At 43.7% G+C, this 27,456-nt stretch overlaps 1 protein-coding gene across 1 annotated transcript in view; it reads right to left on the bottom strand.

The window, feature by feature from the left end:
* The window catches only part of pgap1 (post-GPI attachment to proteins inositol deacylase 1), a 55,048-nt gene extending 30,694 nt beyond the window's left edge, over positions 1-24,354 (bottom strand). The window contains exon 1 of the mRNA XM_014172969.2: positions 24,064-24,354. The gene's annotated coding sequence lies outside the window, so the exon portion shown is untranslated. The remainder of the gene's footprint in view (positions 1-24,063) is intronic.
* Positions 24,355-27,456: the final 3,102 nt, after the last annotated feature.

Here is a 27,456-nt window from a genome sequence, read left to right as displayed (position 1 = left end):
GGTTGATTAGCCAATGAGAGAGGAAACATCGGGGAGACGGACCAATGACAACTTCGAGTGGATTTGCTTCAACAACCAAATGTAGCAGGCAGTAAAATAAAACACCTGAAACTAGATCCCCTACATACTGAGATGTGTTCAGTTCACTTGAAAGTTTGCTATGTTGCGGAACGGTTTGTACTGCACGACACCAAAGATATTTATAATTAACCCAAGATAGTTTGACTTTGTGTGAGGAAATTCTTCTTCTTCTTCTGTGGGTTTTATAGCGGACCACAACCCAAAAAGGTGTATTGCCACCAGCAACTGGACAGGTAAAAAACAAATCCATATGTAATAGTGAAACTAACTTAATACACCCCAATAAAAATAGTACATTGTCAAAACAAACAAATCTCCCACTTCTTCCTTCTTTTAATTCTCCATATTTCCCTTCTCAGGCTCTACGACCTGAGAGGGTGGTACGGCTTGTGCCAATATTCCATGTAACTCCTTCGCTGAGAAATCTCTCAGCCCCAGCAACTGCTGCTCCGCTATGATTACTATCTTGCTGGACCTTCTCTCCACCTTAGCAGTGCCATTAATTACCATAGCTATAAAGGCCACAAAGTCCACCTTCTTAATCTTTAAAATGTCCAGATCCTGCTGGTGAAAGGCAACCCCTGCAGCCTGCAGTGTAGGCCTATCCACTACCGTGGACTCTTCTGGTACACCATGCAAACCCTCAACCGTTTTCACAGCTGTTTCACAGCTGTTGCATATGAAATGCTCTGTACAACCTTTGGCCACCTCATTCCCTTTCACCCTTGTGGGGCATTTGAAAGAAGTGGCTTCATGGTTCCCATTGCAATTGCAACTTGTCACATATTCATCACTTTTATAACACATAATATGATCTTTTCCACAACTTGGACATCTTGGCTTCTCCCTTCTGCAAATACTTGATAAATGACCAAAAGCTTTACAATGATCACACTGCATTGGTCTTGGGATACATGCTCTAAACAAGCCTGCCTCTCGTGATCATCACAGCACTCTCTTCCCCAGTTTGGATAACTCAAATGGTTTCTTCAAGATTGGTACTCTGCTCAGCTGCTGCTCATTAACATACCGTACTCCTACTAGATACGAAGGATCATTCTCATCACTGTACTACTTTGCTCCGTTTTCCATTCTTTTGGACAATACTCCAATTCTCCTTGATTCTACCGCCATTGTTATTCAGAATCCACTTCAACCTCTGCTTCCGCCATCTTTCATTCTTCGATTCAGTGGGAGAAAATGAAACATAGTGGGCAGAACAAGCAAGGAGGTGGGCAAAGCCCAGCACGAGCTAATGAGATCCTATTGGCATGTTGTAGCATATTTTGGAAAATCTTTAATTATTAGGGAACTGTCACACCCTGATCTGTTTCACCTGTCTTTATGATTGTCTCCACCCCCCTCCAGGTGTTGGCCATCTGCCCCATTATCCCCTGTGTATTTATACCTGTGTTCTCTGTTTGTCTGTTGCCAGTTCATTTTGTATGTCAAGCCAACCAGCATTTTGTGTCAGCTCCTGCATTTCCCCAGTCTCTCTTTTCTTGTCCTCCTGGTTTTTGACCCTTGCCTGTCCTGACCCTGTACCCACCCACCTGACCACTCTGCCTGCCCCTGACCCTGCCTCCAATCAGAGACAACAATAGACAGCTGTCTCTGATTGGAAGCCATACTTAGGCAGCCTGTTTTTCCCTTTGTTTTCGTGGGTAGTTGTTTTCTTTTTTGTTAGTATAACCCGACAGAATTGTTGGCTGTCGTGTTGTTTTCTTTGTTTAAGTGTTTTCATTAAAAGTAAAGATGAGCACTCAACACGCTGCGCCTTGGTCCCGTTTATACAACGCCATCACAGAACTACCCACCAAGATTGGACCAAGCAGTGTGGATCAGAGGACTGGACCTGGGAAGAGATCCTGGATGGGGCAGGACCTTGGACAAGGCCGGGGGAGTATCGCCGATCCCGGCAGGAGGAGATTGAGGCAGCGAGGGCGGAATGGCGATACTGGGAGGAATGGGCAAGAAAGCAACAGGAGCCCGAGAGGCAGCGGCCCAAAATATTGTTTTGGGGGGGCACACGGGTAGATTGGCTAAGGCGGGTTTAAGACCTGAGCCAACTCCCCGTGCTTACCGTGGGGAGCGAGTGACTGAACAAGCACCGTGTTATGCGGTGATGCGCACTGTGTTGCCCATGCGCACTCACAGCCCGGTGCGCTCGGTGCAAGCTCCTCACCGTTGTCGTGCTAAGGTTGGCACTCAGCCAGCAAGGAGTATGCCTGCTCAGCATTCCTGGTCTCCAGTGCCCCTCCACGGCCCAGTATATCCTGCGCCAGGTCGACGCACTGTGTCGCCAGTTCGCCACCATAGCCCAGTGCATCCTGTGCCTGCTCCTCGCACTCTCCCTCCAGTGCACCTCCATAGCACAGTACGTCCTGTGCCTGCTCCTCGCACTCTCCCTCCAGTGCGCCTCCATAGCCCAGTATGTCCTGTGCCTGCTCCTCGCACTCTCCCTCCAATGCGCTTCCATAGCCCAGTACGGCCGGTGCCTGCTCTGAGCACCCAGTCCTCAGTGCATCTCCTGTTCCAGCTCCACGAGTAAAGCCTCCAGTGATAATCTATGGTCCGAAGCCTGTAGAGATGATCCATGGCACGAAGCCTCTAGTGATGATCCATGGCCCCGAGCCTGTAGGGATGTTCCATGGCACGAAGCCTCCAGAGGTAATTCATGGCCCGGAGCCTGTAGGGATAATCCATGGCAAGAAGCCTGTAGGGATTATCCATGGTCCGTAGCCTGTGGGGATAATCCATGGCAAGAAGCCTGTAGGGATAATCCATTGCCCGGAGCCTGTAGGAATAATCCATGGCAAGAAGCCTGTAGGGATAATCCATGGCCCGGAGCCTGTAGAGATGATCCATGGCACGAAGCCTCCACTGATGATCCATGGCACGGAACCTGTATTGATGATCCATAGCATGGAGCCTGCAGCAACGGTCCCTAGTCCAGAACCTACAACGACGCTCTCCAGTCCGGAGCCTCCGGCAATGCTCCCCAGTCCGGAGCCTTGGGCTACGCTTCTCAGTCCGGAGACACCAGCAACGCTCCCCAGTCTGGAGCCTCCAGCGACGCTCCGCAGCCCAGAGTCTTCAATGGCGGTCTGCAGCCCAGAGTCTTCAATGGCGGTTTGCATCCAGCCCAGAGTCTTCAACGGCGGTCTGCAGCCCAGAGTCTTCAGCGGCAGCCTTCAGCGGCGGCCTTCAGCCCAGAGTCTTTAGCGGCGGTTGGCATTCCAAAGCCTCCAGCAATGATCCACGGTCTGGTTCCTCTGGACACACAGAAGCGGGGGGATCAGCGGGCGGTGGGGGTGCTACGCCCTGAGAACCAGTGCCGCCGCCAATTATAGATGCCCACCTGGACCCTCCCCTATAGGTTCAGGTTTGTGGCCGGGAGTCCGCACCTTTGGGGGGGGGTACTGTCACTCTCTGACCTAGGAGAGCTGTGTTTTCTCTGTTTAGTTAGGTCAGGGAGTGATAGGTGGGTGGGCATTCTATGTTTTGTTTTTCTATGTTTTGGCCGAGTATGGTTTCCAATCAGAGGCAGCTGTCTATCGTTGTCTCTGATTGGAAGCCATACTTAGGCAGCCTGTTTTTCCTTTTGTTTTTGTGGGTAGTTGTTTTCTGTTTTGTTAGTATAACCTGACAGAACTGTTGGCTGTCGTGTTGTTTTCTTTGTTTAAGTGTTTTTATTAAAAGTAAAGATGACCACTCAACACGCTGCGCCTTGGTCCCCTTTATACGACGCCCGTCACACAGCCTCCTCCCATGAAACTTAGCACTGTCTCCTATTTCAACCTCAACACATATTCTAAGCATTCCAACAATTTGTCTGGGGAGGTGATGATACACAGTCACCTGCACGAACCCATGAAGAAATGTACACTCCAATGGATCAGCATGGTGGAAATAACTATTTCCATCCCAGAAACTAAAATTAGCATATCTTGTTGGACAAATCCAGGTAGACTTTTGGTTTAAGTAAAATGTATTCTGTTGGTGCCTAATGAACATGTCCCAAGATAAGCATCATGATTCCACTATATATAAGGCAATCAAATCAAATCAAATCAAATGTATTTATATAGCCCTTCTTACATCAGCTGATATCACAAAGTGCTGTACAGAAACCCAGCCTAAAACCCCAAACAGCAAGCAATGCAGGTGTAGAAGCACGGTGGCTAGGAAAAACTCCCTAGAAAGGCCAAAACCTAGGAAGAAACCTAGAGAGCAATGCCTATAGATCAAATAGATTAGGATCAGTTTCACTCTCTGGATCAGAGTTCACCCTCTCCATTCCCCAGGGCATGCCGAAAATAGTGTCAACATCTTTAGTTCATAACAGCAAACAAAATAATCAATCCATAATACATTAATTGCTTCACTCATATAGTTATTAACATACTAAACTCAAATCAATCCTTCAGTTTTGTCACGACTTCCGCCGAAGTCGGCTCCTCTCCTTGTTCGGGATGCGTTCGGCGGTCGATGTCACCGGTCTTCTAGCCATCGCCGCTCCACTTTTCATTGTTCCATGTGTTTTGTCTTCTTTCCCCGCACACCTGGTTTACATTCCATAATCACACTACATATATATTCCCTCTGTTCCCCCCAGGTCTTTGTGTGGAATTGTTTTGTTACGTGTTTTGTGTGACACGCCAGGCTGGTTTTTCCCCGGGTACCATGTTTAACCCAAAGTATGTTTAATTGTTAAACATTTGTATCATTGTGACTGTTGTCGCGCTTTTCCCTTTTGCCATTGGCTGGAGGTTTTTTGACGCAGTTGCGCCCGTCTGTTGTTGCTTCTGCCAAATAAAGTGTGCGCCTGATCACAACTCTCTGCTCTCCTGCACCTGACTTCTATACCAGTAGCGCACAACCTGACAGAATTCCACACCATCCATGGAGTCAGCAGGAGCAGGTACCCCGGTCCGAGGGGTCGAGGAGCGCATCCGAGAACACTCGGCGATGCTGCAACATCTCGGCGCACGATGGAACGCGTTGTCCAGACCATGGACCGCGGGGAGAGACAGGGAGTCTCTCCAGCGCCTCGACCAGCACAACCGGGGTTACCACTACCCGTCCCTCCTGTATCCGGTCTCAGTAGGATGCGTCTCGCCCTTCCCAGGGAGTATGATGGGACGGCAGCACGGTGCCAGGGGTTCCTATTACAGCTGGACCTATACCTGGCCACCGTTCACCCGGCTCCCTCGGGAAGGGAGAGGGTGTTCGCCCTCGTCTCGTGCCTCCCGGAGAGAGCTCTGGAGTGGGAAAACGCCATGTGGGGAGAAGGAGATGGCGTTGGACTACTTCGAGTAGTTCACCCGTCGCTTCCGGGCAGTCTTCGACCATCCGCCCGAGGGTAGAGTGGTGGGTGAACATCTCTTCCACCTGAGGCAGGGGACAAGGAGCGCCCAGGAGTTCGCCCTGGAATTTCGGACCTTAGCTGCCGGAGCAGGATGTAACAACAGGGCCCTCATCGATCACTACCGATGCAGACTGCGCGAGGATGTCCGTCGGGGGTTGGCCTGCAGGGATGACACCATCACCTTTGACCAGCTAGTGGATCTGTCCATTCGGTTGGATAACCTGCTGGTCACCCGCGGACATCCAGAGAGGGCTCTGTTGCTTCCCGCTTCCAGCACCCCCGCTCTGGTGCCAATGGAGCTGGGAGGGGCTGCACTCAGGGAGGCCGGAGGAGGGGCCTTCACGTGCACCATCTGTGGCCGTAGAGGGCACACTGCCGGTCGGTGCCGGGTTGGTGCCTCTGGGAGTCGAGGCAGCAGGCAGGGCTCTCTGGCATCACCCCAGGTGAGTCTGCACCACTCTCATCCAGAGCCCTCTGTTGTTCACCTCTTTGTGCATGTTTTTTTTCCTGAGTTTTCCCCGCATTCCCAGCATAAGGCACTCGTCGATTCAGGCGATGCTGGGAATTTTATCGACAGAGCATTCGCCCTTAGTTTATGGATCCCCATTGTTCCTGTGGTTAGACCCTTCCCGGTACATGCTCTGGATAGTCGACCATTAGGGCCCGGGTTAATTAGGGAAGCCACCATCTCCCTGTGCATGGTGACGCAGGGGGGTCACGAGGACAGAATCAGTCTCTTCCTCATTGACTCTCCTGCATTTCCCGTGGTACTAGGCCTTCCCTGGTTAGCTCGTCATGACCCCACTATTTCATGGCAACAGAGGGCTCTCACGGGGTGGTCACGAGAGTGCTCGGGGAGGTGTGTAGGGGTTTCCGTTGGTGCTACCATGGTGGAATGTCCAGACCAGGTCTCCCCCGTGCGCATCCCCCCAGAATATGCCGATTTGGCTCCTTCCTTCTCCAAAAAGAAGGCAACTCAATTACCACCCCATTGATGGGGGGATTGTGCGATAAATCTCATGTGTATCCCCTGTCACAAGCGGATACGGCGGCTATGGAGACATATGTCTCTGAATCCCTGCGTCAAAAGTACATTGTCCTCCACTTCACCTGCCTCCTCGAGTTTCTTTTTTGTGAAGAAGAAGGAGGGAGGTCTGCGCCCATGTATTGACCATCGAGGTCTAAATCAAATCACGGTAAGGTACAGTTACCCGCTACCTCTCATCGCCATGGCAATTCAGTCAATGCATGGGGCGCGCTTCTTCGACGACTGTTGGAGCATGACCTGTACGTTAAGGCTGAGAAATGCCTGTTCTTTTAGCAGGCCGTCTCCTTCCTAGGGTACCGCGTTTCTACCTCAGGGGTGGAGATGGAGAGTGACCGCATTTCAGCCATGCGTAATTGGCCGACTCCCACCACGGTAAAGGAGGTGCAGCGGTTTTTAGGGTTTGCCAATTACTACCAGAGATTTATCCGGGGTTTTGGCCAGGTGGCGGCTCCCATTACCTCCTGTACGTTTGCAGTGGTCGGCTGAGGCGGACAGGGCTTTTGGGAACCTAAGGGCTGTGTTTACCTCGGCTCCCGTGCTGGCCCATCCGGATCCCTCTTTGGCGTTCATAGTGGAGGTGGACGCGTCCGAGGCTGGGATAGGAGCCGTGCTCTCTCAGCGCTCGGGCACGCCCCCGAAGCTCCACCCTTGTGCTTTCTTCTCGAAGAAGCTCAGCCCGGCGGAGCAGAACTATGATGTGGGGGACCGGGAGCTGTTGGCTGTGGTTAAGGCTTTGAAGGCGTGGAGACATTGGCTTGAGGGGGCTAAACACCCTTTTCTCATCTGGACTGACCACCGCAACCTGGAGTACATCCGGGCAGCGAGGTGACTGAATCCTCGTTAGGCAAGATGGGCCATGTTTTTTACCCGTTTTGTGGTCATCCGGGGATCGGTCGGAGGGTGCGCTGTCTGAGTGGGAAGTACTGGTGGCCTACCTTGGCAAAGGACGTGAGGGTTTATGGTTCCTCCTGCTCGGTTTGCGCCCAGTGTAAGGCTCCTAGACACCTGCCCAGAGGGAAGCTACATCCCTTACCCATTCTACAACGGCCTTGGTCACACCTGTCGGTGGATTTTCTGACCGATCTTCCTCCCTCACAGGGAAACACCACGATCCTGGTCGTTGTGGATCGTTTCTCTAAGTCCTGTCATCTCCTCCCTCTGCTCGGTCTCCTTACGGCACCTACAGACTGCAGAGGCCTTGTTTACACACGTCTTCTGGCACTACGGGTTGCCTGAGGACATAGATTCTGATCGTGGTCCCCAGTTCACGTCCAGGGTCTGGAGAGCTTTCATGGAACGTCTGGGGGTCTCGGTCAGCCTTACCTCAGATTTTCACCCCGAGAGTAATGGGCAGGTGGAGAGAGTGAACCAGGATGTGGGCAGGTTTCTGCCGTCTTATTGCCAGGACCGGCCGGGGGAGTGGGCGGCGTTCGTACACTGGGCAGAGATGGCCCAAAACTCACTCCGCCACTCCTCCACTAACCTCTCTCCTTTCCAGTGCGTACTGGGGTATCAGCCGGTCCTGGCACCTTGGCATCAGAGCCAGATCGAAGCTCCTGCGGTGGACGAATGGTTTAAGCGCTCGGAGGAGACCTGGGACGCCGCCCATGTGCACCTACAATGGGCCGTGAGGCAGCAAAAAGCGAGCACCGACCGCCACCGCAACGAGACCCCGGAACACCGGGGGACCGGGTCTGGCTCTCGACCCGAAACCTGCCCATCCGCCTGCCCTACCGGAAGCTGGGTCCGTGGTTTGAGGGGCCATTTAACAATTTTGGGGATAGGGGGCAGTATTTGCACGGCCGGAGTTAAAACGTACCCGATTTAATCTGGTTACTACTCCTGCCCAGTAACTAGAATATGCATATAATTATTGGCTTTGGATAGAAAACACCCTAAAGTTTCTAAAACTGTTTGAATGGTGTCTGTGAGTATAACAGACCTCATATGGCAGGCAAAAACCTGAGAAGATTCCTTACAGGAAGTGGCCTGTCTGACAAGTTCTTGTTCACCTTGGCTCTGTTTATTGAAGACTGAGGATCTTTGCTGTAACGTGACACTTCCTACGGCTCCCATAGGCTCTCAGAACCCGGGGAGAGCTGAATGATATCGAGGCAGCCCCTGGCTGAAACACATTAGCGCGTTTGGATAGTGGCCTGTCAGAGGACCATCAGACTGGGGCTCGTGCACGAGGGCACGAGATGTTTTTATTTTCTCTCTCTTTGAACGTAAACACGCTTTCCCGGTCGGAATATTATCGCTTTTTTACGAGAAAAATTGCATAAAAATTGATTTTAAACAGCGGTTGACATGCTTCGAAGTACGGTAATGGAATATTTAGAATTTTTCTGTCACGAAACGCGTCGGGCGCGTGACCCTTATTTACCCTTCAGATAGTGTCTTGAACGCACGAACAAAATGCAGCTATTTGGATATAACTATGGATTAATTGGGACCAAACCAACATTTGTTATTGAAGTAGAAGTCCTGGGAGTGCATTCTGACAAAGAACACCAAAGGTAATCAAACTTTTCTAATAGTAAATCGGAGTTTGGTGAGTGCCAAACTTGGTTGGTGTCAAAATAGCTAGCCTGTGATGGCTGGGCTATCTACTTAGAATATTGCAAAATGTGCTTTCACCGAAAAGCTATTTTAAAATCGGACATAGCGAGTGCATAGAGGAGTTCTGTATCTATAATTCTTAAAATAATTGTTATGTTTTTTGTGAACGTTTATCGTGAGTAATTTAGTAAATTCACCGGAAGTGTTCGGTGGGAATGCTAGTCACATGCTAGTCACGTGCTAATGTAAAAAGCTGGTTTTTGATATAAATATGAACTTGATTGAACAAAACATGCATGTATTGTATAACAAAATGTCCTAGGGGTGTCATCTGATGAAGATCATCAAAGGTTAGGGCTGCATTTAGCTGTGGTTTGGGTTTATGTGACATTATATGCTAGCTTGAAAAATGGGTGTCTGATTATTTCTGGCTGGGTACTCTGCTGACATAATCTAATGTTTTGCTTTCGTTGTAAAGCCTTTTTGAAATCGGACAGTGTGGTTAGATTAACGAGAGTCTTGTCTTTAAAATGGTGTAAAATAGTCATATGTTTGAGAAATTGAAGTAATAGCATTTCTAAGGTATTTGAATATCGCGCCACGGGATTACACTGGCTGTTGAGTAGCTGCGCCTCGTCCTCCGGGTCGTCCCTGAGGTCGGTGTTGGCACACTGCTGGAGCCGTGCGTCAAGGGGGGGGGTACTGTCACGGCTTCCGCCGAAGTCGGTGTCATAGGAATTCCGTTCCCAATGTTCATAAACCGAACTTCAATTAAACTACTCAGTCTGCCCCCCAGAGGGTGTAAGATTCTGGTTGAATGAAGCAGACGGAGAGCCAGCCTACAATTGGTCAGAATGTTTATTTACGAGAGCTCTGAATATCATGCAATGTACACAGCCTTTTATACCTGACATTTGGTCATACCATATGTCATACCCCTTACAAATGCCCCTCCTCTTCTTTAACCTGTTAGGGCTAGGGGGCAGCATTTGCACGTCTGGATAAAAAAAATGTACCCGATTTAATCTGGTTACTAATCCTACCCAGTAACTAGAATATGCATATACTTTTTATATATGGATAGAAAACACTCTAAAGTTTCTAAAACTGTTTGAATGGTGTCTGTGAGTATAACAGAACTCATTTGGCTGGCAAAACCCTGAGACATTTTCTGACAGGAAGTGGATACCTGATGTGTTGTATTGACTTTAAACCTATCCCATTGAAAAACACAGGGGTTTAGGAATATTTTGGCACTTCCTATTGCTTCCACTAGATGTCACCAGCCTTTACAAAGTGTTTTGAGTCTTCTGGAGGGAGATCTGACCGAACAAGAGCCATGGAACGATGATGTCCCATTAGACACCTGGCGCGCGAGTTCATGTTGGGTACCCTCGTTCCAATACGTTATAAAAGAGTATGCATTCGTCCACCTTGAATATTATTCATGTTCTGGTTAAAAAAGGCCCTAATGATTTATGCTATACAACGTTTGACATGTTTGAACGAACGGAAATATATTTTTTCCCCTCGTTCATGACGAGAAGTCCGGCTGGCTTAGATCATGTGCGAACAAGACGGAGATTTTTGGACATAAATGATGAGCTTTTTTGAACAAAACTACATTCGTTATGGACCTGTGATACCTGGAAGTGACATCTGATGAAGAGAATCAAAGGTAATGGATTATTTACATAATATTTTCGATTTTAGATCTCCCCAACATGACGTCTAGTCTGTATCGCAACGCGTATTTTTCTGGGCGCAGTGCTCAGATTATTGCAAAGTGTGATTTCCCAGTAAGGTTATTTTTAAATCTGGCAAGTTGATTGCGTTCAAGAGATGTAAATCTATAATTCTTTAAATGACAATATAATATTTTACCAATGTTTTCTAATTTTAATTATTTAATTTGTGACGCTGACTTGACTGCCGGTTATTGGAGGGAAACGATTTCCTCAACATCAATGCCATAGTAAAACGCTGTTTTTGGATATAAATATGAACTTGATAGAACTAAAAATGCATGCATTGTCTAACATAATGTCCTAGGAGTGTCATCTGATGGAGATTGTAAAAGGTTAGTGCATCATTTTAGCTGGTTTTATGGTTTTGGTGACCCTGTCTTTGACTTGACAAAACATTACACACAACTCTTGTAAATGTACTGTCCTAACATACTCTAAATTTATGCTTTCGCCGTAAAACCTTTTTGAAATCGTAAAACGTGGTTAGATTAAGGAGATGTTTATCTTTCAAATGGTGTAAAATAGTTGTATTTTTGAAAAATTTGAATTTTGACATTTATTTGGATTCAAATTTGCCGCTCTTGAAATGCACCTGCTGTTGATGGAGTGCACCACGGGTGGCACGCTAGCGTCCCACCTAGCCCGTAGAGGTTAACACTGTCAATGCTTATTTACAAGTCTTCTCCATCTCATACATTGCTTATCATATCCTGCCCCATGTTACATAATCTACTGCAAGCCTAAAGGTTTCTCCTCTCCCTGGGTGGGGAGACCTTCTTCCTGTTATCAGTTTCACAGTGGTCACAAGTTGTCTGCTGTCTGGTTGCTTACATTGCTAAATCATTAAGCTTCAACTTTTCCGACACACACACATTAGTACATTCATCTTATAATCACTCGGTTATACCTTTTCAGGGTGAAATCATTTAGTCAAACCTTTAATCATATTATTTCCATTACAATCCACCCTATTGGCTAAATATTTCACATACACTATAACACATCTATTTTTATTGGATTCAGAAATGTCACACAAAATCAAACTAGATCAAAGAAAACGAATACATGTATTTTCATTACATACTTATCAATGACTGTTCTAAGCCTATGTCCAGTCATAACTCTTCGGATTAGGATTTTTGCTATGACCTTCATTTAGAGAAACAGTCTTCCTAAACATTAACCTCTCTGGGCTAGGCGGGACGAATTCGTCCCACCTACGTAACAGCCACTTGCAGCCTGTGGCGCGATTTTCAAAACCTTAAAAATCCTATTACTTCAATTTCTCAAACATATGACTATTTTACAGCTATTTAAAGACAAGACTCTCGTTAATCTAACCACACTGTCCGATTTCAAAAAGGCTTTACAACGAAAGCAAAACATTAGATTATGTCAGCAGAGTACCAAGCCAGAAATAATCAGACACCCATTTTTCAAGCCAGCATATAATGTCACCAAAACCCAGAAGACAGCTAAATGCAGCACTCACCTTTGATGATCTTCATCAGATGACAACCCTAGGACATTATGTTATACAATACATGCATGTTTTGTTCAATCAAGTTCATATTTATATCAAAAACCAGCTTTTTACATTAGCATGTGACGTTCAGAACTAGCATACCCCCGCAAACTTCCGGGGAATTCGCTAACATTTTACTAAATTACTCACGATAAACGTTCACAAAAAGCATAACAATTATTTTAAGAATTATAGATACAGACCTCCTCTATGCACTCGATATGTCCGATTTTAAAATAGCTTTTTGGTGAAAGCACATTTTGCAATATTCTAAGTACATAGCCCAGGCATCACGGGCTCGCTATTTAGACACCCGGCAAGTTTAGCACTCACCATAATCATATTTACTATTATAAAAGTTTGATTACCTTTTGTTGTCTTCGTCAGAATGCACACCCAGGACTGCTACTTCAATAACAAATGTTGGTTTGGTCCAAAATAATCCATCGTTATATCCGAATAGCGGCGTTTTGTTCGTGCGTTCCAGACACTATCCGAAATGGTAAAGAAGTGTCGCGCGCATGGCGCAATTCGTGACAATAAAATTCTAAATATTCCATTACCGTACTTCGAAGCATGTCAACCGCTGTTTAAAACCAATTTTTATGCCATTTGTCTCGTAGAAAAGCGATAATATTCCGACAGGGAATCTGCAATAAACTAAACAGCCGAATTAAAATACTCCATGGGGGCTAATCGCGCACGCGCCTCACTCCATTGTCACCTAATGGGACACTTGAATAAGATGATAATCTGTTTCAGCCTGAGGCTGCCTCGTCAACCTTCATGATTTTCCCGCGTCCTGAGAGCCTATTGGAGCCCTGGGAATTGTCACATTACAGCTAAGATCCTTACTTTTCAATAAACAGATGCAAGACGCACGACTCCTTGTCAGACAGGCCACTTCCTGCATGAAACCTTGTCAGGTTTTTGCCTGCCATAGGAGTTCTGTTATACTCACAGACACCATTCAAACAGTTTTAGAAACTTTTGGGTCTTTTCTATCCAAACCTGAACAATAATATGCATATTCTAGCTTCTGAGTTGGTGTAGGAGGCAGTTAAAAATGGGCACATATTTTTTCCAAAATTCTCAATACTGCCCCCTAGCCCAAACAGGTTAAAGATGGTCTCGTCTAACATGGGCTCCTCGTAATTGAATGAATCCTCCACCAGGCTCGGTGGTAGGTATTTGTCATCCCACTGGTCTGAACTTGGAATCGGTCCGTATCTCACCATCTGCTCCGTCATCGAGCTCTCCAGAGCCCTGGAAATGAGACCTCTCACACAAGGGACCAAACAACAACCACATAATATCAACACAGTCATACAGGTGAAAGCAGCCCACAACACAGTGATTACAACCTTTTTCCATTTTCCGAACGTACTATCAAACCATCCCGTGAGTGCCGTGTCCACCCCGGAATTTTCTGCTAACTCCTGAGCTAAATTGTTTAGACCGGCCAGGGCCTTGGTCACTGATCCATCTGGAGCTGTGTTCTCAGGGATGAAAGTACAGCATTCAGATCCGAACATCACACACACACCACCCTTTTCAGCCAGAAGCATATCCAAAGCTATTCTATTCTGCAATACCATCAAAGTGGTCGCAGCTGTCTGTTCTGCTAACCCTTGAATTGCCTCTCTGGTATAGTTGATGAAATGCTGTTGGTTATAATAAATGTAATTTATCCAATCCACATTTTTATTGAGAGTCAAGCACCAAAAAATACTTGATTCCAATCCAGCCCATATCTGATTCCTAGCTTTAAACTCATCAGGCACCCCCCTTGGAACCCCAATGCTATCAATGTAAATTCTATCGTCAAAGGACCCTGACGGAGCACTCCTCCTCTCTCTTTCACCTGGCACTAGGTCTTTGTGTTGTATAAGGGTGAAGGGCATGCCTAACTGTACCAATGCACAAATACCAGTCCAATTTGCAGGCAGGTTTGGCCACAGCTTCATACCTCCACACAACCACCAGACATCCGCTCTCTGCCTTTTTATCTTACAAAAGTCCTCGGAACTCAACCACCCAGTCAGGTCCCTCATTGTCTCGTCAGTTGTAACATTCTCTGTCCTATTGCATGTTCTTACTTCCCCTACGTTCCATCCGTGTGTGTTGTGTCGAGCCACACAATAATAGTCTCCTCCTGCGACTGTGAAAGGGGGAAGTCTGGATCTAATGGGCACATAGGATACAGATAATGCAGATCAGAGCAACTGTCTGGCTTCCTTGCCTTCATGAACAGCTTTACCATACAGGCCATTCCCCTTGGTAAATGAATTCCATCGAGTAGAAAGGGGATGGTTGTCAACTGAAGTTTGGCTGTTGCGCAGGCATAACCTTCTTCTTTAGCTACTGATCTAGCTGTATACTGAATCCATTCCAGCCATAGGTTGGAATCCCCAAACCAAGTTTCCACCTCAATCACTTCCTTAAGATCTTTTGTCTGAACTATCCTCACCGGTCCTTGGCTCTGGATGACTACACGGGTAATGTCCGTTTTATCAGGGGTACTACTGGTATTCTGGCTGGCGGTAGAACTATCTCCTGTCCTAACCTCTACTACTCGGAATGGTACCGCAGTGTCGACAATGATCTGGTCAAGGCCAACATACCATAACCCTAAATCCTCTTTCTTTATGCTTTTAATGGTCATTCCTATCTTCAAGCAATACTTCCCTTGCTCTGGATTGCAGTCAAAAACCCTGGCCTTCACTATACTCCATCTGTTTCTATATTGGGTGTGTGGATTGACATAGCCTTCTCTCTCTGTGTGATCTATGACCTGATTCCATGAGTTACACCGGGATCTACACAGATATCTTCCCCATGAAGTCCGAGTCCTAGACTGCCAGGAGGTTAGGGACCCCATTTGGTCTGCATAGAACTCTATTGAGACATCCTTCCCTAACTCTACTCTCACTTCCTTTTTATCCAGATCGAGTGACCTTTTGTACCTTTTGTACCTAGGCCTCATCTTCTACACTATGGGTCAAGTTACCACTTTCTGACTTCTCGAGTGGTTCATGGTGTATTAGGAATATGGCTCCCACAATCAGACAGCTCAGACTGACCAGTACCCCTGTAAAGCCCCATCCCCTCCCGGAGAATATATCACTGGCTGGAGGCCAACCCACACTTTCACTTCTATGAACGCACACAGTGATGATCGGGCGGGTTAGGGAATCTTCCTTAGAGAGGTAACCCCCGAACCTTATTGGTATTCGGTTCTTCTCCTAACTCTGTGATTGTTCGACAGTGTCAGTGTGTCTTACCCTCCCACAATGTGTGATATGAACCCAGGTAGCTCTTTCAGCTATTCTCACCGCGAAGGCTATTACCAGGAACACTTGGTATGGCCCCTCCCACCGTGGCTGCTTCCAGTTCTTTTCTCCTCAGGGACTGGATCCACACCCAGTCTCCTGGTTGGATTGAGTGAATCACCTTCTCCTGTAATTCACCTGTTTGGCACAAAGTCTCGGACATACGGGTTTGGTTAACCATGTGTTCTGTTAGTATATCTTCAACTTCTATGTCTACCTGTTCTGGCCTCCCTAACTCTGGCATTCTATATGGTTTACCTGATCAGCTAAAATGTAATCCATTATTTAAAGAGATAGATCCTAGTAAACCAACTACCCTAATCGTGTCCACCCAGTAAGTTGGGACCGCTTCTTCCCATTTAATATACTTATCTATTATAAAAAAATGTTTTTTTAAGTAGTTCGTTATCCAATAGGCCACAACGTGTTTCCGAACCTGCTCTACTATCCCCCTATTGACACATGGCTCTGCCCATGTGTCAATCTTGCCGCATCTCTAAACAATGACTTAGGTAGTATTGGTAACTTATCATGATACCAAATACCGTCCTTATATAAATTGCTCCTAACTTCTCCCATTTCGAAATCCCTTTCACTGGTGCTCTAGACTGACAATTTTAATATAGCTTTGTCTATGTTTACTTCCTCTTTTAACCTGTTGGGTCTAGGGGGCAGCATTTGCACGTCTGGATAAAAAAAATGTACCCGATTTAATCTGGTTACTAATCCTACCCAGTAACTAGAATATGCATATACTTATTATATATGGATAGAAAACACTCTAAAGTTTCTAAAACTGTTTGAATGGTGTCTGTGAGTATAACAGAACTCATTTGGCAGGCAAAACCCTGAGACATTTTCTGACAGGAAGTGGATACCTGATGTGTTGTATTGACTTTAAACCTATCCCATTGAAAAACACAGGGGCTTAGGAATATTTTGGCACTTCCTATTGCTTCCACTAGATGTCACCAGCCTTTACAAAGTGTTTTGAGTCTTCTGGAGGGAGATCTGACCGAACAAGAGCCATGGAACGGTGATGTCCCATTAGACACCTGGCGCGAGTTCATGTTGGGTACCCTCGTTCCAATACGTTATAAAAGAGTATGCATTCGTCCACCTTGAATATTATTCATGTTCTGGTTAAAAAAGGCCCTAATGATTTATGCTATACAACGTTTGACATGTTTGAACGAACGGAAATATATTTTTTCCCCTCGTTCATGACGAGAAGTCCGGCTGGCTTACATCATGTGCTAACGAGACGGAGATTTTTGGACATAAATGATGAGCTTTTTTGAACAAAACTACATTCGTTATGGACCTGTGATACCTGGAAGTGACATCTGATGAAGAGAATCAAAGGTAATGGATTATTTACATAGTATTTTCGATTTTAGATCTCCCCAACATGACGTCTAGTCTGTATCGCAACGCGTATTTTTCTGGGCGCAGTGCTCAGATTATTGCAAAGTGTGATTTCCCAGTAAGGTTATTTTTAAATCTGGCAAGTTGATTGCGTTCAAGAGATGTAAATCTATAATTCTTTAAATGACAATATAATATTTTACCAATGTTTTCTAATTTTAATTATTTAATTTGTGACGCTGACTTGACTGCCGGTTATTGGAGGGAAACGATTTCCTCAACATCAATGCCATAGTAAAACGCTGTTTTTGGATATAAATATGAACTTGATAGAACTAAAAATGCATGCATTGTCTAACATAATGTCCTAGGAGTGTCATCTGATGGAGATTGTAAAAGGTTAGTGCATCATTTTAGCTGGTTTTATGGTTTTGGTGACCCTGTCTTTGACTTGGCAAAACATTACACACAACTCTTGTAAATGTACTGTCCTAACATACTCTAAATTTATGCTTTCGCCGTAAAACCTTTTTGAAATCGTAAAACGTGGTTAGATTAAGGAGATGTTTATCTTTCAAATGGTGTAACATAGTTGTATTTTTGAAAAATTTGAATTTTGACATTTATTTGGATTCAAATTTGCCGCTCTTGAAATGCACCTGCTGTTGATGGAGTGCACCACGGGTGGCACGCTAGCGTCCCACCTAGCCCCAAGAGGTTAAGAACTGCTGTGGCGACGGCTGCGGTGTAAGACCTGCCTTTTTTGTTTCCGCATCTGCTTTTCTGTTGTTGTTACTGACACTATCTGTCCCTCTAATGTGGGCCTCACATTTACAAATAGCTAACTTTTCTGGCAAAAGTACAGCATCTAATAGATTCAAAATCAACTGAGCGTGTGTAATAGGTTTCCCAGAAGTGGTTACCATTCCCCTGTTTCTCCATTGGGCTGCAAATATGTGTACTGTGTTAAAGGCATAGGCACTGTCTGTGTAAATAGTAATACGTTTTCCTGTCCCTAACTGACACGCACGGGTAAGTGCTACTATTTCTGCTTATTGTGCTGAATAGTTTCTCGGTAACGGCTCTGCTTCCAAGACCTCTGTGTCTGTAACTATAGCATATCCTGTCGCATTAGTGCCATCATGGTTCTTTCTTGATGATCCATCTACAAACATAGTCAGTTCCCCATCAGGTAAAGCTAGATAAGTCAAATCGGGTCTTGGTAGGACAACTTTCTCAGTTTCTGTTACACAATCATGTGGGCTGCTATCTGTTGCAATAGGAACTAATGTTGAGGGGTTCAGAGTAGTACAACATCCTATTGTCAAATTAGGCATGTTCAAAAGAATTATCATACGAGACAAATGTCTAGCTGGTGACATGTAAGCCATCTTATGTTCTAACAACAGTATGGATACGGCATGAGGAACTTTTAAAGTCAAATCATGATAGAGCACAACAGATGCCGAGTCCTCAACTGCCTGAGCTGCTGCCACCACAGACTGCAAACATAGTGGCATGGCTTGGGCTACTTCATCTAATCGGGAGGAATAGTAAGCAATAGGCCTATTTTTTTTCCCCCGTGTCTCTGGGTCAGTACTGATGTCATGAACCCCTCCCTACAGTCTACTGTCTGGGTAAAGGGGCGATCATATCTGGGAAACGCCAGTACTGAGCTAGATGTTAATAACTTTTTAATGTTTACAAACTGATTTTCAGCCTCATCTGTCCACTTGATCTTATCTTTTGCTGCCATAGCTTTACCACATATCAACTCACTAAGCTTCCCTGTATGTAATGCAAAATGGGGTATCCACGCAGGGCAATAGTTAATCATTCCAAGAAAACTCATAATTTTTTTCTTATTGAGTGGTTTAGGTGCTTCTAGGATGGCTGTCTTTCTGGTAGAATTAAGTGTTCTCCCTTCTTGAGTTATAGTGTGCCCCAAATAGATAACTTCCTCCTGCCAGAGTTGCAACTTCCTCTTGCTGACTTTATGACCTTGTTCTGTTAAGAATACTAACAGTCTGCCTTACAGCCCTCCTGAGAAGGATTCGTAAAATATCATTTTCATAAATCAAATTTTAGCTTCCCTCGGGGCTCAAATTTTCCTAAATTACTAATAATTACTTTTAATAAAATCTATAATTTCACTTCAGGACTACTTACACTAAAATAACTCCTTTAATTAACCCCACATCAATGTGTCCTTGGGACCCTAACACGGAGGGTACCGCTTTTAACTCTTCTTCCTGTTCCTAAGTTAAAAACAAATCATCCTGACATTAATCGGGCCCCACGTCTAAGTGGACCCCAGGTTAAGTTTTCGCTTCTACAATTCAGTTTTCATATATACCTGCCTATAACTTAACTATGCTGCTCTCCACTCAGTAACTGTTATCTAACAATTCAGTATCACTTCTATCTTCTCTCAATCCTGACTTATTATGGGATTCTTACCTTCTGCTCTCTATCTTGCTCTCCTCCTGGCCCACCCTTTTGACACATGGCTCTTATGTATTTTAGAAAAATCCACATGTCTTATAATAGTAATCCCTGAGATGATTCCATAGCTACTTAAATGTATCTCCATACTCTTCATGATCACCACAGATGTCATATATCCCTGTCCTGTTGGCTTATAATATATCCTATATACTTAACCTCTTGGGGCTAGGTGGGATGCTAGCGTGCCACCCGTGGTGCACTCCATCAACAGCAGGTGCATTTCAAGAGCGGCAAATTTGAATCCAAATAAATGTCAAAATTCAAATTTTTCAAAAATACAACTATTTTACACCATTTGAAAGATAAACATCTCCTTAATCTAACCACGTTTTACGATTTCAAAAAGGTTTTACGGCGAAAGCATAAATTTAGAGTATGTTAGGACAGTACATTTACAAGAGTTGTGTGTAATGTTTTGTCAAGTCAAAGACAGGGTCACCAAAACCATAAAACCAGCTAAAATGATGCACTAACCTTTTACAATCTCCATCAGATGACACTCCTAGGACATTATGTTAGACAATGCATGCATTTTTAGTTCTATCAAGTTCATATTTATATCCAAAAACAGCGTTTTACTATGGCATTGATGTTGAGGAAATCGTTTCCCTCCAATAACCGGCAGTCAAGTCAGCGTCACAAATTAAATAATTAAAATTAGAAAACATTGGTAAAATATTATATTGTCATTTAAAGAATTATAGATTTACATCTCTTGAACGCAATCAACTTGCCAGATTTAAAAATAACCTTACTGGGAAATCACACTTTGCAATAATCTGAGCACTGCGCCCAGAAAAATACGCGTTGCGATACAGACTAGACGTCATGTTGGGGAGATCTAAAATCGAAAATACTATGTAAATAATCCATTACCTTTGATTCTCTTCATCAGATGTCACTTCCAGGTATCACAGGTCCATAACGAATGTAGTTTTGTTCAAAAAAGCTCATCATTTATGTCCAAAAATCTCCGTCTCGTTAGCACATGATGTAAGCCAGCCGGACTTCTCGTCATGAACGAGGGGAAAAAATATATTTCCGTTCGTTCAAACATGTCAAACGTTGTATAGCATAAATCATTAGGGCCTTTTTTAACCAGAACATGAATAATATTCAAGGTGGACGAATGCATACTCTTTTATAACGTATTGGAACGAGGGTACCCAACATGAACTCGCGCCAGGTGTCTAATGGGACATCATCGTTCCATGGCTCTTGTTCGGTCAGATCTCCCTCCAGAAGACTCAAAACACTTTGTAAAGGCTGGTGACATCTAGTGGAAGCAATAGGAAGTGCCAAAATATTCCTAAGCCCCTGTGTTTTTCAATGGGATAGGTTTAAAGTCAATACAACACATCAGGTATCCACTTCCTGTCAGAAAATGTCTCAGGGTTTTGCCTGCCAAATGAGTTCTGTTATACTCACAGACACCATTCAAACAGTTTTAGAAACTTTAGAGTGTTTTCTATCCATATATAATAAGTATATGCATATTCTAGTTACTGGGTAGGATTAGTAACCAGATTAAATCGGGTACATTTTTTTTATCCAGACGTGCAAATGCTGCCCCCTAGCCCCAACAGGTTAACCTAAGTCTACCGTTATTACGCTTATTCTGGCTAAATATAATAATAATATTATGGCAATTTCACAACCTTGTTGTGTTACATTCCTTACACTGCATCCAACCACAGCTAAACTTAGCTTTATAATGTATAAAAATACCACTACTGGTCAAAAGATATTCAAATAACATAATCAGATCAAATTCACTAATCTGAACTACTCCACAAAGAAAAATGATTGTACCCTTATCGTCATTCTGTCTTCTCATTGGTTCAAATTACCAATGTGTCTAAGAACTTTAAACTCCATCATCATTATCAGTTATACAAATTTCCTTAAAACCAGTATTACAAATTACCTTAAATTCATCATCCAAATGGCCCTCCCATGAGGCTGATCAGACCACAAAGGTGTGCCATGATAGAGGTCAAAAGTCATACCATCCTTTCAAAACAGTGTTTCTTATTATATTAGACAAATTAAAGAAAAACCATCAGACATTTTATACATGTTGGATCCCAGGTTCCCAGACCATTCCCTTATCACATATTTAATGAAAACTCAGAAAATAAAACTTCAACGATTCCATGTGTCTGTGTAACTTCTAAGATTCCATATGTGTGTATACCCCTTTAACCTGTTAGGGCTAGGGGGCAGTATTTACACGGCCGGATAAAAAACGTACCCGATTTAATCTGGTTATTACTACTGCCCAGAAACTAGAATATGCATATAATTATTGGCTTTGGATAGAAAACACCCTAAAGTTTCTAAAACTGTTTGAATGGTGTCTGTGAGTATAACAGAACTCATATGGCAGGCAAAAACCTGAGAAGATTCTGTACAGGAAGTGCCCTCTCTGAGCATTCCTTGAGCTTCTTGACTCTTTTTATTGAAAACTTAGGATCTTTGCTGTAACATGACACTTCCTACGGCTCCCATAGGCTCTCAGAACCCGGGAAAAAGCTGAATGATGTCGAGGCAGCCCCTGGCTGAAAAACATTAGCGCGTTTGGATAGTGGTCGGTCAGAGTACTATGAGACTGAGGCGCGTGTACGAGGCGACCCCATGTTTTTATTTTCTCTCTCTTTGTACTAAAACACAGATTCCCGGTCGGACTATTATCGTTTTTTTTACGAGAAAAATGGCATAAAAATTGATTTTAAACAGCGGTTGACATGCTTCGAAGTACGGTAATGGAATATTTAGAATTTTTTTGTCACGAAACGCGTCGGGCGCGTCACCCTTCTTTACCCTTTCGGATAGTGTCTTGAACGCACGAACAAAACGCCGCTATTTGGATATAACTATGGATTATTTTGAACCAAGCCAACATTTGTTATTGAAGTAGAAGTCCTGGGAGTGCATTCTGACGAAGAACAGCAAAGGTAATAACATTTTTCTTATAGTAAATCTGACTTTGGTGAGGGCTAAACTTGGTGGGTGTCTAAATAGCTAGCCCTGTGATGCCGGGCTATCTACTTAGAATATTGCAAAATGTGCTTTCACCGAAAAGCTATTTTAAAATCGGACATAGCGAGTGCATAGAGGAGTTCTGTATCTATAATTCTTAAAATAATTGTTATGTTTTTTTGTGAACGTTTATCGTGAGTAATTTAGTAAATTCACCGGAAGTTTGCGGGGGTATGCTAGTTCTGAACGTTACATGCTAATGTAAAAAGCTGGTTTTTGATATAAATATGAACTTGATTGAACAAAACATGCATGTATTGTATAACATAATGTCCTAAGATTGTCATCTGATGAAGATCATCAAAGGTTAGTGCTGCATTTAGCTGTGGTTTGGGTTTATGTGACATTATATGCTAGCTTGAAAAATGGGTGTCTGATTATTTCTGGCTGGGTACTCTGCTGACATAATCTAATGTTTTGCTTTTGTTGTAAAGCCTTTTTGAAATCGGACAGTGTGGTTAGATTAACGAGAGTCTTGTCTTTAAAATGGTGTAAAATAGTCATATGTTTGAGAAATTGAAGTAATAGCATTTCTAAGGTATTTGAATAACGCGCCACGGGATTCCACTGGCTGTTACGTAGGTGGGACGAAATCGTCCCACTGGCCCTAAAGAAGTTAAGGAATCGTGGCTTCTAGGAAACATTCCACAGAGAGACAATGAAGCACTCCTTTTCCTCAAAAAAAGTATTTCATTATACTACACCGATTCAGAAACCCAAAAGTTGACTACAAACAAAACCTAATAATGATGATAATTTCACTGTACTAATCTATGAACCTCCCCTACTTAATATACTACGTGAATAATTTGACCCACGCTTGCTTTACAACATGTAAACCCATTCAGTCTGTAAACAGTCTCTCAAAGTGCTTGATAGGAAGCCTCATAGCCATCATCACTGTTACATTCTCAAAAAGCATGAACTTCTGAATTGAAAGAAAATATCTTAGGCAATACACTGACGCATGTCTTGTATACAGGATTCTAAATGTCCAGGCTTCCCCTCCACTGAGAACTTTTGTTAGACGGAAAACCCAAACCTTATGGCCGCAGATCCACAAGGTCTGCCATGAGAGATGACTGTATAATTCCCTTAAGGAAAATCATCTTAAGTCAATCTGCTTTCAGTGTAAGAGCTTCCCCTTTCTGGAATACCCTGCCATTAGACACACACTACTGTGATTAATGTGCACAGTCCCTGTAAAATAAAAATTAACTCAACCTGCAATTCACTTTACTGACCTGACATTGTTCCACGTAATGGAAACATATTATAATGTTAGATTACATTACTTCCTGCTCAAATTCACTATTGTTACCTAAACAATAAAAAAATATATAACCTCTACTCCAACAACGTTCTGCCTTTCCTCTATCGTAAGAGTAAAACCAACTTTTCAACTTTCTCTTCTCTTTCGGCTTCACAATTATGAAATGTCCAAGACTTAAAAGTAACATGTAAATTGCCAAACTTACTTTTCAACTTTCTTAGTAACTTCCTTTTTCTTTTCACCCTCTGCTCTCTTCCTTGTTGTTTCTGTCTCCTTTTCCCTTTCTCAGAATTTAGGAATAATTACTATTGTGACTTTTGATAAGTTATTAGGTCTCACACATACACAAGTTACTTTTAACTGGTCTGTAAACCTATCTCACACGCACATACTTTTTTCGCTGCTGATATCCTTCTTCAAGTTTCTCTCTCTCTTTCTCTACACTTGCCTTCTCACCTTCTTCTCCAGGCTTCAGACAGCCACACCCTGGCTATGTCTAACCCCCGACCTGCTGTTTCCCTGTCTTGTCCCCACATACCTTATGTATCTTTCTTATCATTAGTCACAACTTTTCTATGTCCAAACTTCCATCAAATTCATACTTCCTTCTCCACTTTGGACTGAAATAAATATTTATTTTATAACATTTAACTCCATATACTGCTCATCTCCAGTTAATTCCTGCACCTCCTTTGAGGGTTTGCCACCCATGGTTATTCAATAACTATTTATTATTAGGTTGCACAATCTATGCGTGTGTTTCTATAATCTGTTATTATCCTTAATCTATGTATATATACTTTTACTCTGTTTCCATTTAAACCTTCTATGTGTATCACAATCTATGTGTTTATCACTCCTCTCTGTGTGGGTGCTCACACTCTATGCACACGATCTCTGTGTATGTGCTTTTCACTTCTCACAATCTATGTGTGTGTGCTTCCTCCTTCCATAGAATAGTCAGACCAATTTTTGCGCCCTGTTAGATCTCGACTACCCTCCCCGCTAATATACTCTAGATCAGTTATCCTTTAGATCTAAGCGCATTAGCTTGCCTAATGTATATCGACCAGTTTAACCTTTAGGTCTCAACATTAGATAGTTTACATTGGTAGTGGCCACAGATACCTAGGGTCATTACGGACCCCCCCACACCTTGCCTAGGATGGCTCTACACCCAATTCCTCTCTTCCAATTGCATAGAATACTACCTATATTAGGGTTCTCCACACAATATTCTAAAGACAGGTCACCAGGTTAGTATGCCCCAACGGATATTTCGGCGTTTAACACCTAGACTACACTAACTCCCTTATCCACTACATGCAATCATACAGGTATTATTCCCCCAAATCCGCGTAAATAAAGATTTACTGACCTTTTTTTGTCTTGTAGGCTGGGAAAAGCAATGTAGGTTGGATTGCGTCACCGTCCCTGTCGACCTTAGATATTTACCGGCCTGATATGGAACCCCAATTTCAGGGGACAGGTCTTTAATTTACGAGTCAATGACCCGCCCGTGCACGGTTTTCGGCGTGTTACCTTAGGAAGACAGGGACAGATTTTGGAATCCGGCTCGAAGGACCAAATTGTCATGGGAATTCCGTTCCCAATGTTCATAAACCGAACTTCAATTAAACTACTCAGTCTGCCCCCCAGAGGGTGTAAGATTCTGGTTGAATGAAGCAGACGGAGAGCCAGCCTACAATTGGTCAGAATGTTTATTTACGAGAGCTCTGAATATCATGCAATGTACACAGCCTGTTATACCTGACATTTGGTCATACCATATGTCATACCCCTTACAAATGCCCCTCCTCTTCTTTAACACTGTCAATGCTTATTTACAAGTCTTCTCCATCTCATACATTGCTTATCATATCCTGCCCCATGTTACATAATCTACTGCAAGCCTAAAGGTTTCTCCTCTCCCTGGGTGGGGAGACCTTCTTCCTGTTATCAGTTTCACAGTGGTCACAAGTTGTCTGCTGTCTGGTTGCTTACATTGCTAAATCATTAAGCTTCAACTTTTCCGACACACACACATTAGTACATTCATCTTATAATCACTCGGTTATACCTTTTCAGGATGAAATCATTTAGTCAAACCTTTAATCATATTATTTCCATTACAGTCAGTCCCTCTCCTTGTTCGGGCGGCGTTCGGCGGTCGACGTCACCTGCTTTCTAGCCACCGCCGATCCACTTTTCATTTTCCATTTGTTCTGTCTTTGTCTTACACACCTGGCTTCACTCAACCAATTACTTGTTTATTATTTATCCTCTATGGGCTAGGTGGGACGCTTGCGTCCCACCTACTCAACAGCAAGTGTCATCCTGTGGCGCGATATTCAAATACCTTAGAAATGCTATTACTTCAATTTCTCAAACATATTACTATTTTACACCATTTTAAAGACAAGACTCTCGTTAATCTAACCACACTGTCCGATTTCAAAAAGGCTTTACAACGAAAGCAAAACATTAGATTATGTCAGCAGAGTACTCAGCCAGAAATAATCAGACACCCATTTTTCAAGCTAGCATATAATGTCACATGGGCTGCAAAGCCACGATTCAGCTTTCTGGCGCCTTCTGAGAGCCTATGGGAGCGTTAGAAAATGTCACGTCATGCCAGAGATCCCCTGTTTTTGTTAGAGATGATCAATAAGGCCATGAAATGGTCAGAGAGAGCGCTTCCTGTTTGGAATCTTCTCAGGTTTTGGCCTGCCAAATGAGTTCTGTTATACTCACAGACACCATTCAAACAGTTTTAGAAACTTTAGGGTGTTTTCTATCCAAATCAAACAATTATATGCATATTCTAGTTTCTGGGCAGGAGTAGTAACCAGATTAAATCGGGTACGTTTTTTATCCGGACGTGCAAATACTGCCCCCTTTCCCCAACAGGTTAACCCCCTGTTCCTCATGTTGTGTTTGTGAGTGATTGTTTGTTGTAATTCGGTCCGTCTTTGTGGGCTCGGCATGTTACTTTGTATATTTGTCTTTTTGAGTAAAAGAACGCTGATTACTCATATCTGCTGTCCTGCGCCTGACTCTCTACACCAGCTTCACACAGGACCCTTACATTCACACTTATGAAATGTCCAAGACTTTAAAAGTAATTAACATGTATCCGCCAAATTTACAAAACACATCAGTCAATCCATAAGCATAAAAAATACGCATTTCGGTGGCCACAGGTCTATCGCAATTACCTATCCGCTATTATTAGAATTCATTAGAATTCTTTGATTCAGCTATTTAAATACGACTCCATTCTCAATATGTTATTCCAGCAGACCATTTAGAAAACAGACAACGTATTACATCGAAATCGCCTCGCTATTTATGTTGAATAAATTAGCCTTTCAATTTCAACTTAGCAAGCTGTTAAAACGTTCAGTTTATATCTTAAACAAACACTGGCGGCCGTAACTGTCCAGGCAAAACATACCAATAGTTGAAATACAATCAGAAACCCAGATTTTAGTCAATACCATAGACCCAATGCTATTGAAATGATGAAGAAATCTCGCAAAAAATCCAATATACAATTGTCTGTAGTCGTAACATCAGGCACATAATAACGACACAA

Source organism: Salmo salar, chromosome ssa25 (genome assembly GCF_905237065.1).
Source record: "Salmo salar chromosome ssa25, Ssal_v3.1, whole genome shotgun sequence".
Taxonomy (NCBI): domain Eukaryota; kingdom Metazoa; phylum Chordata; class Actinopteri; order Salmoniformes; family Salmonidae; genus Salmo; species Salmo salar.
The sequence above is the reverse complement of the archived record's forward strand: the minus strand, read 5'-3'. Positions and strand labels throughout refer to the sequence as shown.